This window comes from Canis lupus (genome assembly GCF_048164855.1).
Source record: "Canis lupus baileyi chromosome 16 unlocalized genomic scaffold, mCanLup2.hap1 SUPER_16_unloc_1, whole genome shotgun sequence".
NCBI lineage: Eukaryota > Metazoa > Chordata > Mammalia > Carnivora > Canidae > Canis > Canis lupus.
Window position 1 is genome coordinate 846606 of NW_027326424.1, and position 16301 is coordinate 862906.

Sequence of the window (16301 nt, forward strand, 5' to 3'; positions counted from 1 at the left end):
TTTATTCATGATATGTCTATCATGAGGGCGGGGGCAGAGACACAGGCAGAGGGAGAAGCAGGCTCCCGGGAGCCCGACGCAGGACTCAATCCCAGATCTCCAGGATCACGCTCTGGGCCAAAGGCAGGTGCTAAACCGCTGAGCCACCCAGGGATTCCCCCTATTACATTTCTTCATCCATTTTTCCACTGATGGACATTTATGTTGTTTCTACACTTTGGCCATGGTGAATAGTGCTGTGATGAATATGAGAGTGCAGACATCTTTTCAAGATCCTGGTCTCAACTCTTTGGGATAGGTTCAGGAGAAAGTGAAGTTTTTGCTTGGTGCCTTATTCACTAACATGAACTTATAGGTATCAGGAATCAGGTCAACCTTTAACAACAACACCAAAGGATAATACCAGGTGTCTCTGGTAATTTAGAGAAAGACTGATTTAGAGGCATTAAGTGCTTGCTTTGTGTCAGAAGTTGAGCCAAGTGATTCACGTCTACTGCACCATCTGATCTTTACTGCAACCAGGGGTTCGGGGAAGAGAAACTGAGACTCAGGTTGAGAAACTCCCCTTAGGGCTCACAGATCTTAGCAACACAGGCAACCTCCAAATCCTGGGCAGGCACACTCTATACTTTTCATACCACGCACTTTCAATCCCACATACTCATAGCCATTTGGCTGTGTTGTTATTGATGCGGAACACATTGCCAGAATGTGCAAACATCAGTATTTCCACTCCTATTCAAAAAACCATAAAAATAAAGTCTCTGTTAACGAGCATTCTACAAAAACTAAAGGCAGTCTCTGGCCGGAGAAAACAATTCACTTTAAGTTTTAAAACATTCTTGAAGTATTCATATTGCCTTATTGACTTTTTTTTTTAAAGATTTGATTTATTTATTAGTAAGAGACCCAGCGAGAGGCAGAGACACAGGCAGAGGGAGAAGCAGGCTCCCTGTGGGCAGCCGGATGCGAGGCTGGATCCCAGGACCCTGGGATCACGCCCCGAACCGAAGGCAGATGCTCAATCGCTGAGCCACCCAGGCACCCCTAAGTGACATTTAATAATAAAATAGCAGATTAAAAGAATCCCGTGGGGTTGTGTTACATTTCAAATAGAGAGAGATACAGAAAGACAGATTAAACAGGCTCCCCGCTTGTATCTATTCCTTGTTTCTAAAGTTTGGAAAAGTTTTGGGTGGAGATAAGAAGTAAGCTTTGGAATGTCAGAGGTAAGGATTGACACTGTGAACTCGATTTTCTCAGCCAAACACGTTACTCTGTCTAGACCTGTGCTTAAGGTCGACTTTTTGAACTAAAGCCCTCTGAGAAGAACACTCTGAGGCTTAAGTCAATATATGATGATTAAATGCCTTGGCATTTTTAAGTATTTTACTAAACATGGGAGATTAAGAAAACTAGGCATCATAAATCTCCTCCTCCCTGGCCCACATATGGTCTAATAATAGAATTAAGAATTTGAAACATTTTAATCCTTTCAACTGGGGGAAGAAGAACTCCTATTGCTGGCCGGCACCCTTCTTCGGTGAAATGGTATAGTGGTCCACTTTCACTTAAGGAAATAAAGATATTTTAAGACTGCTCCAAGCAGAACTAGACATTTTGGGGCATCTGGGTGGTTCAGTGGTTGAGCGTCTGCCTTTGGCTCAGGTCATGGGTCCTGGGATCAAGTCCTGCATTGGGCTCCCCGCAGGGAGCCTGCTTCTCCCTCTTCCTGTGTCTCCTCTCTCTGTGTGTCTCTCATAAATAAATGAATAAAATCTTTAAAAGAGAGAGAGAGAGAGAATTAGTCATTTTACAAGACTTTCTCCAAGAGTACCAATGAGATGGAGGGCGAAGCTCTCTTTCGTTAAGTGCTCCCACTTTGTTGGGAGAGGAAGCAGAGTAAACACAGAGGTTTTGGATTTCACCATGTGCAAGATTGTAGTTGTGTGTCAGTATTACACGGTGAGTCAAAGTGCTAGTGGTCAGTTTCTTAATTTCTACAATTTCCTTGTTTTTTGTTTTGTTTTTTTTTTTTAATTTCCTTGTTTTAATTCCCATTTGATGACATGTTCTCCATAGAACCTGATAGCACCAAGCCTGATGTGAAATGATGGAAAACAAAGTAATGACTTGTTCTTTAAGAAGGTCTCTTTTGATGGCAACATCATTATAATTTGGAAAATTAAAAGCCTGTAACTTAGAGAGAATTGTCTGTGCTGGGACTGATTCTTCCATAAAGGGTTCGCTGTGGTCCTCTATTATTACAGGTGTCTAATTCCTATCTCCATGCTTGCCTAGAGCCCAGTGGGTGTGAGGGGGGAAGGGATGGTCTCTTATTCATAAGAATTCAGCCCAGCAGGGTGGCCAATTGTCAAATCACACCTTGTAAGTTTCCTTCTCACTTTTCAATTACTCCAAACATAAGTCCCTGTGCCCACTTCAGCATAGATCACCCTTCCTCACTTCCTACACCTAGAAACTGTCTTTATTCCATAGCGTGCACACACACACACACACACACACACAAAATAGGACTTGTGTTCTCTGCTCATCATTTGCATCATATACTGCTAAAAATCTAGGTTGAAAAAAAAAAAAAAAGACTGATAATTGCCAAACATCATTTCCTTTGTTTTGACAAGTGAAGGGTGAAATGCAGAACCTCCTATCCATTGGCGGAGTCAAAAATGACCCATAATGGAAGGAAAATGGATCAGGGATGAAACATCATAAACACAAGTAAAATGGAAGTGATAGTTGGGGAGGCTGCAGTTGCAAATTAATTCATCGTCCTCACTACGGGTGTCTATCAAGCTATGGATTTAGCTAAAATGACAGCTACTTTACCAAAATTCCTTACACTTATCCTTCTATACTTTTTGTGAAGAAAATGATGCCAAACCTTTCTGGTCTGGACTATTTCTTCTAGCCTTCAAATATAGCCCTAGAGTGGCTGACTTTGGAAGCAATAAAAATAGCACTACTGTCTACCACAAAATAGAATGTTTTCTACTACCAGTCTGGTCCTCTTCTGACCAATCTGATTTGTGCAGGGGAGTAGTCAAACTGGGATCTGAAAGGTGGGAAGACGGTTAAGAGGTGCTTTTTTTTCTTAATTCCAGAACATAGATTTCTTCTCCACTCCTGTGAAATACAGCTAAAGAAACAGTGGACTCGCCTGGACAAATGCAACTAACTGCCTTATGCAAACCTATTTTGACTTTTCCAACTGTCGTGTGTTCGTTACAATACCTCGCCTTAGAAATTCCCCGAAGATCTCTTAGAGGACAGGATGGCACAGATTAAAATGAATAAATAAATAAAAGAAAGGAAAGAGAGGGGGAAAAAGGGCAGCCCCATGTTTCCTTATTTGTGATATATTACAAAATCACTTCTCAACTCAGTGCCAGGACCATGCTTGGGGCAAAGGGAAGGTTTGTCAGGGCAGGACTCTTCCTCTGACTGAGGTATTCTTTTGTATGGTAGACAAACCTCCTTTCGTTTTAATGACTTTGACAAGAGGTGGGGGAAAGGCGTTCATCTTTTCTCACAAAGGTCTCATTGACAAAAGCTCATGATTTTTGTTCGAAAGCACTTCCTACCAAACAGCAAGGCTTTGAAGTTTATTCTTTGTTCAGTCATGCTTGTTATGGTTTCTTGAAGAAGAAGAGAAAGGAGATGACAAAAAACCTATACCACCTTTATGACCCATTGTTTATGCATTAAAATTTTAAGAATACTTTTGCTTTAAGGACCACAAGTCAAGTATCAAATCCTCCGTGGGGGTCATTTGTATCACACCTTCCATTGTTAGGACATTAAGTAGCTGAGATTGAGTTCTCTGCATATGTGGTTTATTCCATTCTCGTGTGAATGTGTGTGTGTGAGAGAGAGGGAGAGAGAGAGAGAGAGAGAGAGAGAGAGAGAGTATATATTGGTATTATTCAGCATGGAAAATGTGAGCACAGTTCTATAACTATCATCATTTCATTTTTTTAATCCATGTCTTCTTGATCCCCCAAGTTCATAAAATTTCAACAGAATGCTTAATATTATTCCTCCTGTAATTTTTCACTTGTATTGCTTTTTTTTTTCTTTTTTGCATCATTTTGGACATTGCGACACTCTCACTCTAATATAAATTAACCTTCGTGAAGCCAGCAGTGTCACTTCAAATGACTGATTTCTGGGAAAAGTTTGTTTGTTTGTTTGGTTGGTTTTCTGTAAGTTGCTGCGAGTACCTACCATGTGTCTAGGTCTGGTGACTTCTGTGGATGTTTTGCTTTCTTGCTATTGCCAAGTCGTGGTGGTCTAACAATTGTTCACGTTGTTCCACCCACCTGGCCCCCAGCTGTCCGTTGGTTTTATGAAACCATGTTGAAAGCTCACAGTGTAGAATACAAATTCCAGCCAAGGAATCAAAAGCGTCCTACAGAAGAAATGCAAATGCATGTGTCCTCTTGTGGCTCCGGGTGGAAGGCTGTGCCTTTGGTAGACACTTCATGAGCAATTTTATTTCAGACCACAGACATTATAAAATCACTACAGAAGATTTCCTGTAGCTTGACACTCTGCGCCTTCAGCCAAATATACTAAATGTATTTTATTTCCTATTAACTTTCCTTTCATATTGAACTTTATATTGTAAACTACCTCCTTTTATTGTTATCCACCAAGGAGCGGTTTCTTGGCAGAGAATGAGGGTGAAACATTGCCAAAGACATTTTCTGGCACAAGGCATCAATTAAAACTGATATACCAACCTAGTGAAGAGAGATTAGAGCATTTCCCAGCACTGTTTTCTTGATTATTTCAGAACAAAGCAACAGAGTTGTATGTGCTGTTTCTCTAGAGTGGATGTCATGTCCGAAATAATTATTCTTTTGAATAAGGCACTCATCTCGTCATTATCTGAGTGTCGCACTGGCTATAGTTAACATAATTCCTTGTGAAATTGATGGTTTTCTTCATCTCGTGCTTTTTATTGTTTTATTTTTTGTCGCGATTTTTAAAACTTGAAATGCAGATTAAAAGGCAAGTCAGCGCTGTTTTTAAAATAGGCTGTAGTAAAAATACAAGATAAAAGATGGAAAACAGTTAAATACATTTAACAATAATAAAATGTTATTGAAAATGATCCCAGAATTCAAATACTAAAATAAGATTCTGGGGAAGTGTTAGGAGCAATGAAAGAATGGTCAGAAGGAAATTTCTTGAGCAGTTCAAATATCAGGTTGTTTAAATTCATAGTGTATGATAAAATCAACCTCAGTCAAGACTATTTGGCTTTGTTGCCTTTTGCAATGCATTTTTTCATTTCTTAGCACTGTGGTGTGTTGGCCTGGCTTTGAAGTCAGAATATCTGAGTATAGAGCCCAGGTTCACCATTTTCTAGTTGTGTGACATTTAGCCAGCTACATAATTTCTCAGTGTCTTCATTTCATTATCTAGAATCATGAGCAGTAATGGCAAGTACCTGTTGGAATCTGGTGAGGATTCAATGAGAAAATGTATGCAAAGCATGCAACGTGAACTTACTACATCACAGTAGAGAAATCAGTAACTGCTTTCAGTCCTAAATTTCCTGGGATTTCTATTCATCAAGAAAATCCCCTTATTTCAATGGCAATCAAAATTAAGCTCTGCAAATTGAAATGAACTCTTTCTTCTGCATTACACCAACTGGGGTCCTTGAGGGGTCATCCCAATGCAAAACAACTAGACTTTAGAGAAGGCTCACTCTAGAGATATTGATGGCCATACACAAAGTGTAAACTGGATCTGGAATAGAAAGAGGGGAAAATGCTAAGGATAGTGCTGCCATTGAAAGATGGAGCTAGAACCAGCTACAGAAGGAAGAAAGATTAATCTAGAACTGGTGACCAGCTGAGACTGCAGTTTAGCAAAGACTCCTAAATACCAGCAAAGCAAGTCTTTCATGGAGGAAAAGATTAAGATCTACCAAATGAGCTCACATTTACTATAATCATGCTCACAAAAAGGCAGATCTCTGTGAATGAAAATAACAGACAAGAACAACAACAGAAGGATGAGCTAAGTAAGTTGGGGCCAATACAAAAATAGACTACAGCCCTACTCGGAGGTGACCTTAAAGGAGGCAGTCAAGGAAAAGACCTCCTAAGGCAGAATTTTGGCCCGTATACTTGGTTATCTTCTTTGTGTGAATGGAAAAAATGGCCTGGAATCAGAATACACATAGTCTCATGGGCAACCATACATGGCTTGGCTGGTTGGTTAGGAACCTGGAAAGACTAGAAGACTGGGGAACAGGAGTGCTGGTGAAGAAGCATGTGAATGACCCAATAGGAATGAATATAGAGTGAGAATTTTTGTTTCTCACATTCTTGATGAGCAAAGAACAATACCCATGCAGAAGACACAACCAGGTTGACAGAATGATAGAGCCAGTCAACGTCAGTTAGACTCAAGGATACTGCCAGTCAATGTCCGACATTCTTGGACATTTCAGTGTCTTGTTTACTCAGGGCTTGTATACAGAGTATAATTGCTGAGATGTAGCTAATGCATAGACTCCAAGCAAGGGCTGCCTCCCATCATGACTAATTTGGCTACTGCTGGTGGACGGCTGACCTACTAGCAATAGAGACCGAGGCTGTGGCCCACCCTTCCTTCTAGAGTCTACTTCCTCCAATATAGAAGCCAGCCACTTGGTTACAAGTTGGAAATAGCAATATTTCATCTTGGCTTAGATTGACTCCTACTCTGCATATGGATTTGCAGTTTTTTGCACACGGTGGCTGGCTCACCCATCCCCACTCTCCAGGTCTTACAGAGTGTCTCATCTACTAGCATGGGATCCCATGACATCACATCAGACAAAGGAATATGCTTTACAGAAAATGAGGTGTGGCAGTGGGCACATGGCCATGGATCCACTGGTCCTACCATATACCATATCATGCAGAAGCTACTGGATTAAAAAAGCATGGCCTCTTAACAGATTTAGCCTAGGTGCCAGCTTGAAGATGACACCCTATAAAGATGGAGTTCCATCCTCCATGATGGGCTTGGCTTGGTAAGTAAACATCTTAAACCGATGTCTCATATTTGGTGCTATGTTCCCAGTAGGTGGAATACATGGGCTTGGCAATCAGGGGCAGAAGTAGGAGGTGTCCCATTCACATGCTCGGTGACCTCTGTGGAGAATGTGTGCTTCCTGTCCCTACAAATTTAGGCTCTGTGACCTAGTTATCCTTGATTTCAGAAGGGATCCTGTCAGCAGGGAAAATGCCACTAAAATTAAAGCTAAAGCTGTCACATATAATTTTGGTATCTTTGTGACAGCGAACTGCGAGCACAGAAAGTCATTACCATGAGGAAGCGAAACCACTGCTCCAAAATAGAGTCAGGGCAGGGGGGAGGGGGCATATGTTTGCCACTGCCTCTTGGTTACCTCATGTCCAGTTTTAACTATACATGGCTAAGCACCACTACCAACAACAACAAACAAACTCAAGGGCTCAGACACCTCAAGGATGAGAATCTGTGTCACCCCACTAGGTAAGCCACCAAGCCCTGCAGAAATGCTCAAGGAGCAGAAGGAAGCCTGGAAAGGGTAGTGGAGGAAAAGACATGATGAGTATCAGTTACTGCCTTGGGATCAAGTGTTAGCAGCAGGGACTGCAGCTAATCTCGCTAACACTTCTCTTTCTAGCACTGCTAAGGCTGTAATGGGGTACAGGGATTTGGGGGGAATGAGATGAATTTAAGTCTGATTCATTCCCTTGCCTGTGCCAAGTATTCCATAATCAAGGTACCATACATATTACGTGACCTAACTTTCAGATATCTCCATGCTTCAAGGATCACACATCCTTTTAATGATTTAAAAAAAAAAATCTGAGTTTTCTTTCTGCACAAACACAGGAAGTTGTCTTTTACCAAGTTTCCCTCTCAAAATGTTCTTGATAATCTCTCTAAGAAATACTTACGGATCACACAAATCAGCCAGTCCACCCCACCTGGAGTGAGGCAGCCAGTTTGCACTTTTTAGGTCACTGCTTAGTCCTAGAAGCACAGCTTCAATCATGTTAACACCACTCCCTCCCAAAACTGTATCTCTCAAGGCTCCATGGGCTGCAGGGTGCAGAAACTCCTCTCAACCTGGCGTGCACAGTAAGGGGGATTTCTCGGCTTCCATATGGGAAGTCCATCTATAGGGAGGGCTTCAGAATTGATGAATCCTCAGTTTGAAAATGTCATCATGTACACGTTTTCTTCTACTGTCTTCTTCTGTCTCCAGGGTTTCAGCTGCACCTGTGTCTCACTCTCTCCATTCCCACTCCTCAGGACCCCGTGGTCACGGAAGTCTGCGGGTAGTGATAATACCACATGTTTCCTCACTCTCATTAAGCAAGAGTGTGTCTGACCCAGCATTCCAAAGGACAGTACCAAGACTCATCCTGACTGGTTGGCTTAAGTTCCATGTCTGCTCTAGAATGAACATTTTTGTCCCTCCCTCAAAAGTCCAATGTTGAAACCTAGTCCCCACTGGAATGGTATTTGGAGGTTGGACCTTTGCAAGGGGATTAGTTTGTGAGGGTGGAGCCTTTATGAATGGGATTAGTGCCCTTTATAAAAGAGAACCTGGAAAGTTCCTTCCTTCCATCTGCCATGTGAGAACACAGGAAGCAGACTCTCACCAGACACTGAATGTGCCAAAGCCCTGATCCTGGACTTTCCGCCTCCAGAACTGGGAGAAATAAATTTCTGTCCTTTATAAGCCACTCAGGTTCTGTTATAAAAGTCTGGACTGACCAAAACAATGCCCAATCTTGAACCAAGGGCTACAGCCAAGGCCAATAACATATTCTGAGAGGCTGAACCAACCAGGTCCTACCTCCTGAGCAGGGGTAGGCTCAGCCCCACCCAAAATGTGCTTTGTTGAGAAGAAATGAACAAAGATAAACCTGGGAGTTGTTAGGAAGTAAAAGTGGATGCCATATAGGAATTAGGAATGAGGGGTGCCCAGGTGGCTCAGCGGTTGAGCGTCTGCCTTTGGCTCAGGATGTGATCTGGGAGTCCCAGGATCGAGTCCCACGTCAAGCTCCCTGCATGGAGCCTGCTTCTCCCTCTGCCTGGGTCTCTGCCTCTCTCTCTCTGTGTGTCTCTCATGAATAAATAAATAAAATCTTTAAAAAAGGAAAAAGGAACCAAGAATGTTCACCAGAAGCACTTTTTTTCCAAGCAAAGACAAGGCCCTCCCATTAACTCCCCATGAAGCCAAAGACTACAAAACAATAACAGAACACAGAAAATTTACAAAGTAAAACCCAAAAAATCTTAAAAGTGGATTCTACACGTGGCTGTTGCTGGACTCCACGAGTGAGTCTCTACCCCGTCAAAGCTCCCTTGTGCCAGTACTTCCAGGACTCTGCACACACGTCCATGGCCATCTTGTGAAAATGCTGGCTCTGGAGTGAGCCTCGAGATTCTGCAATTCCAACCAGTTCTCAGGTGACGTTGAAGGTGCTTGTCTATGGTCCACACTTGCACAGCTTCTCCCCCTGTCTCCTGGTCCACTAGTCCACTACCAAGGTGCCCACCCCGATTGCCTCTTCCAGTTCCCTGGAATCCCAAGAAAAAGATACACAGGTTCCTAAAATGAGATGCTTGGCAGAGTTTTAAGTTCAACTCCAAGAAAGACAAACTTTAGGTTATTATGAGAAGAGTTTAATGTCACATTGTTAACATTGTTCCCGGTCTTTCCCTCTGAGTGCAACTCCCGCTTTACCCTGGCATATTCAAAGGAGTCCTTGGAGCATCTTTTCTACAAAGGTGTGTACTGCCTCCGTGATGAATTTAGATTTCTGCAGCTGGAAGAAAAACCAAAAATACTACTACCACTAAGAACTGCACAAAAGCTTTAAAATGTGATTTTTCTGCACTTATCAGCTTTCAGAGCTCTTGAGGTACAGGATCTAGTCTCAGTGAGAAGCTCTATGTGTGCATATGCATGTATTTATACATATGTAAACATATATACATACATTTACATGTATACAAACATATATATGTACACACATGCGCATGCATGCTTACTAGAATTATGCCAAGAGCTCATGCTATCATGGTATGTTTACTTCTCCCTCTTCTCTCTCTCTCTCTCTCTCTCTCTCTCTTTTGAGTCTTTGGATGGCTGGCCTGGGAATCTAAATGGCATTTATAGTGGCATTCCTATTTGAGGGTGCATTTCGATTCTAATCAACCAACTTTACAACTTTTGGACACAATTCATCTGTAGAGAAGAGCAACTCACAGGAAGGGAACTTCAGTTCAGTACACTAGTAGAGTGGCATCATGCTTTAGTGGGGGGGGAGGGCAACCCAGGAGGACCACTGAGGCGTGGCAAGTGGAGTCGAGGACCAGATTCTCCCAAGGAAAGTGAGTTGGGAAATGATGTTAGTGTCCAGCAATGTTAGTTCTTGATCATTCGACTATGTTTATTTAAAGCAAACTTTTTGATATTTGATTCTGTTGCACCCCTCGTCATACTTAGTTGGCAACAGAGAAAAATATTTCTGAAAGAACCTCGAACTGGGGAGGTCGGGCATAAGGGAGAGCTTTCCATTGAACCCGGAGCCTGAAGAAATACCTTTTCAGGTGTGGATGGCACTTCTTCCTTCATGAGCCTCTCATAGTGGTTCTACCTTTGTCTGTAATTAAAGGGCCAGAAGCTAGTTTTTATATATAACTCAGGGCAATTGTAAAATAGAAGTATATTTCCCCTGTGTTTAAATAAATGGAATAATTTGTCCCATAATCACATTGGTCTCTGTGAGCTCTTGAAGTTTTATTAAGGTGTAACTCGTGAGTCACACTATTACTTGGTTATTAAGCTTGAGTCTCATAGTACTTTTTAAAAATATGAATCCTAACTTGTGTAACTTTGAAGGCTGGAAAGTTCTGAAGACATATCACTACAGAAATCATAAGGTCCTGGGGCATATCCCTCTTGATCTGAGCATAACTGATGCAGTGTTGACCACGTGTTAGGTAAAGAGTCAAGAGGCAGGTAAGAATGCTGGCTAAGAACGTGCACTAGGAGGTGGGACATAAATCCTGGCTCTGTCACCTACTGGCTAGTGGCAGTTTCTTCCTAAAGGTGCCTAAAATAACTGTACCTTAGTTTCCTCTTCAAGGAGACATGGACAAATGACAGCACCTTCCATAGGGATGTTGGAAGAATAAATGGAGATGCTTGTCTATGGTCCACATTTGCACTGCTCTGACGTTTATTGTCAGAGATCGTTACCGTCAGTGGTTCTCAGCTGGGAGAGATCTTTACTCCTGGGGGACATCTGGCAATGTTAGGAGGCATATTTGATGATCAGGACTGCACCTGGGGGCCACTACTGGAATCCATGGGCAGAGGCCAGCAATTCCACTAAACATCCTACGATGCACAGTACAGCCCTCCATGACCACCACCAACAAAGAATTATCTGAAACAAATATCAACAGTGCCCAGGCTGCGATGCCAAGGCCACAGCACAAAATGTTCCATATATATCAAGTGGACATCTTGGAAAGGAGTCACAATAAAGGAGCAAATACTGGACAACATCGACTCTAAATCTCTTTCACCTTATTCTCCATGTAGGAGGAAGCATGGCTTCCCTCTTTGAAGTATAATAAGAAACAGTGCATGTGTCATAAATGAACAACTCAGAGTTCTCACAAACTAAACACTCCTGTGTAACCAGCACTGGGGTCAAAAGTTAGCACATTGGGGATCCCTGGGTGGATTAGCGGTTCAGCGCCTGCCTTTGGCCAAGGGCGTGATCCTGGAGTCCCGGGATCAAGTCCCGCGTCAGGCTCCTGGCAAGGAGCCTGCTTCTCCCTCTGCCTGTGTCTCTGCCTCTCTCTCCTCTCCCCCTCTCTCTATGTCTATCATGAATAAATAAATCAAATCTTTTTAAAAAATAAAAAGTTAGTATATTAACACAACTCTAGTTATGACCTTCCCTAAAAATATTCATTCTCCTGACCTGAATCATCACAGAAAACTTTTTGTGCACTGATATTTTATAAACATGGCATGATACATACAGGACACATTTTTTTTTTTTTTTTTTTTTTTTTTTTTTTTGGTGATTGAATTTGTGGCTTGCATACTGCAGTGTTGAGAGCCATCCATACCATGGCAGGTAGCTACCACCTGTTCACCCTCTCTGCTCGGCAACATTTTATTGCATGAACATACCAAGAGCTATGCCACTCTTCAAACACATTTTGGTGGCCTTCAGATCGGGGCTGTTAGGAAACAGTGCCACTGTGTCCTTTCCAGTACACATCTTTTGGTGTACAAACACATGAATTTCTGTTGGACATATACAGCTGAACTTTTTTAAGGTAATAGAAAACCCAGTCTTCACCATTAGAGTTCAAGTAAAATCCAACATCTTTTAAGTGGGCACACTTCCTGGCTCACCTGAGAGGGTGCCCGCTGGTGAATGAGTGCCCTGACATTTGTCTTCACCCTCGAAAGTGTCCCACTCTGGATGATAAAGATGTCTATTATCCTATACACAGCATCTTGCCTAATCTTCCCCACTTACTTTCTGACTCTTTACCTGCAAATCTCTCATTGCTCACTCTACCCAGCCACACTGCTGTCTTTCTGGTTTCCCAAACATGCCACGCATTCTTTCTGACTCAATGCCTGTCATATGCATTCATTCCTCTACCTTGGGAGTCGTTGGAATCTCCTCATCTTTCAGATCTGAGTTGAAATGTCAACTCCCTGGAGCGGCACTATCTGGTCTGGTTACGTACGTCCTGAATGTTCTTCCCCACTCTTGCATTTCCTGTGCCTTCGCACTCTTTCCTCCACGGTATTTATCACACGATGCCATTTTTTATTTGTGTGCATGAGTGTTTCTTACACTCTCAGAAGGGAACTATGTGGAAAGAGGTGCAGTAAAGCAGATGACTAAGATCAGAGAGCCACATACAAATCACAGCTCTTCCACTTTTTAACTGTGAGACATGGGCCTGTCATGTAACCTCTCTGTACCTTGGTTTCTATATCTATAACCCAGGGATAATTTATTTAGTACCCACCTCATCATGTTGAGAGACTCATAATAAAATCTAGTAAAAGTCAATGGAAGGAAAAGAGAAGAGTGCCTAGTGAAGACTAAGTGCTATTTATTTGAATGCTGCCTACCATTACCGTTACCTAATTTGCCAAGGTCGCTGTGCTACTAAGAGGCAAAGGAGGCACCCAAACTTGGCGTTCACTGATCTGTAACATCTTTCTGCTCTCTGTGAATGGGGCCCACACTCCGGGAGGGACATGACCTGTGCTTTTTACAGTTGGGTGGTTCCAAGAAAACATAAGATTATCCTGAGTCACCTAAAAAATATTCATTGAGTGAGGTTGGACATGGGAATAAAAATAATGCAGGTAGATAGAAGTTTAAACATCCAGTTCACAAACAAAAGTCTGTTGTTTCTATCTGAAAGGAAAAAAAAAATCACTTCTCACCAACTCTTCCACCGACCCCTATACCAAGTCAACCAAGTCATGATCATGTCTCCTAGACTAACGTCAAAGACTTCTCCCTCTTCCTCGCCACACTATTTGCACAGATTCTCTGCACAGATTTCACTTCTAAAATGCAATGGTAAGATGTATCACTGCGGTGCTTGAACCCTCAGATGACTTCTTTCCATCTAACTCACAATATGGACAAAGATTTTGCCAGAGCCCATTATAGCATTTGACTTTATCTCCTTCTCCTTTCCCAACCACAGTGTGGGGGGCGGGGGTGATGTCCTTTAATATCCCACAAACATGAGGGGTTAGGGAGTGAGGGGACAGAATGTCCTTTGATAATCTATAAACCTGCCAAACATGCTCCCCAGAGGTCTTTAATATACCCTGCTCCCTCTACTTGGAACAATCCACTCTAGATATCTACCTGGCTCAATGTCCATCTCTTCAGCCAGGTTTCTACTCAACTGTCACTGCCTCAGAGAGGTCTTCCCTGGCCACCCTTCCTCAGACAGCACACCTTACCCCGTAGTCCCTTAACCTTGCTTACTCTTCTTTATTGCACCTACCACCTCAAAAAAATATAGATTTATTTAGTTTGTATTGTCCATCTCTACCTCTAGACTATAAACTCCATGTGACTAAGCACTTGATTTTATTATCTGCTGAACAGAACCTCAGCTGGCATGGAATCGTAATGACTTCTAAAGGGATAAGGAGTCACTGATCATAATAATATTAATAACCATCACAGTGAGCGCATTTGAGCCCACATTGTCTGGTGCCCTCTAAGCTGGGTGCTTTATCTAATCCAATCTTGCTATTGAATTAGTGCCCTTACTCTCCTATCTTATGTATCAAGAAACCGAGGATGGAAAGGTCAGGTGATTGGCTCCAGTAACAGGGGTAGTAACAGGCAGCCTCATTCACATCATTGCTTGACTCCAGAAGTCTTCATTATTACACTCCTATGAAGCACCAATGATAAACTCCAATTAATTCCATTTTTTCCTTAGGACCAATTATAAATGTCAGTGATGCAATGGGAGCAGTTATAAAAGCATATCTGACCCCCATTTTCTCCTTTACCTCAGAGTAAAATTGCTAGTTGCCAAAAGGCAGGCAGTGACTTGAATTTTCATGGCATAATAATTATCAGAATGAAGGGAATTTGAATGTAGCAGAGAGGGCAAAATTCAGAATTCTCAGCGTCAGAGACACTCACTTTCAGAAAGAGCCTTGAATTTATCTCCATTTTAATGTCTTTCCACATTTTAAAATATTAGTTGAAAAGGGGGATTTGAGAGGGCAGCAGAGCCAAAGTAAACATTCAACACACTGTTATACTAGAATTTTATTATACTCAAGTTCACAGGCGCCTTTGCTGCTGCTGCTGCACGTCCAGCGGCTGGTGAATCAGTGGTTGTGTCTGAAAAGGAGACAAATAGGATGGAAAAAAATATCCATTTCTCTGTCTGCGTGTGTATTTTAAAACGCAGCATAGTTGCATCATCCACTTAGGATAACAAAGTGGTAAAAAAAAAAAAACTGGTTTAAGTATTGAATTAATTTCCTTTTTTTTATACCACCGTGACAGTTTTTTGTTTGTTTGTTTTTGTGTGCCAGACATTTATATTTTCATATTGTCATGGAGACTGAATGTGATTCAAATAATTCTGCACATTATTATGGAATAATTGGTCATCTGTGAAGTCATTTTTTTTTTTTAGTGATATATACTGTGGATAGAACAGATTAAAGAAGTGGGTTAGAGAGGGTATATTTATGCAATGCGACAAGCACATACACAAAGAGGGATGATGTAATAATGTCAGTAATTTAGAGGTTCTGGCAAGTGTCTGGGTGGTAAGCCATGACTACAGTCGACTCTCAGAAGCTGGGCTGCTTGCTCCTGGGGAAATATCTTATTTATGTTTTTTCAAGAAACACTGGAGTTAAGATAGGATTCGCTCAAGGCTAATAACTGGTAATCCTCTGGCTCTGCAAGACATAAAGATAGGCATGCAAGGCCTCAATTCCCCCATCTGTAAATTTGAACTTCGTCATAAAATGTCAATTTTCTTCTCTAAAGACGAACATGATGAAGCTGATGAAGCGAGCAGCACCTCTCACCATCAGCCCACTGACAGATCTCTGCAGTGATGTCAAAAATCACAATTTTCACCTCCCAGTTTATACTCAGGAGGAGCAAGACCATTTCAGTTGCTGGGAATATTGCTGCATATTGCATGACCTCAGTGGAGTCCCTTGTGGGGAGGCATTCTACTTCCAAACTTGCTTTAAAGCAGCGGAATGCCTTGGTTTTACTGCAATTGGTTTGGTTTATTTGTTTGTTTGTTTGCTTTGTTTTGTTTCTTTCTTTAGACAGTAAGGTTTTACCTGAGAATAATTTTAGATTTATAGAAAAGCTGAAAATACAGTGCTGAGGGATTTTTACCCAGATTCCTTAATTCTTATTATCTACCTCACTAAGAAATTGGTCCAAACTCAGAAACTAATATTGGTACATTATTATTCATGCATCTTCAGCCTTAATTCAGATTTGATCGGTTCTTCCATTCTTGTCCTCTAGCCTTCTCCGGTTCCAATCCAAGATGCCTCATTGCGTGTAGTTACTCTTCCATTCTTTAAATGATGGTGGAGCATGTGGTAGAGTGGAAAGCCCACTGGATCCAACAACCAGGACCCAAGCCCTAGACCTGACTACCAGTGAGGAGTTGGGTGACCTTGAGCT

General features: G+C 41.9%; 1 long non-coding RNA gene across 2 annotated transcripts in view; it reads right to left on the bottom strand.

Annotated features, from left to right (window-relative positions):
• Positions 1-16301, bottom strand: part of LOC140629520 (uncharacterized) — a 365612-nt gene that overhangs the window by 106818 nt on the left and 242493 nt on the right. The window lies entirely within an intron of this gene.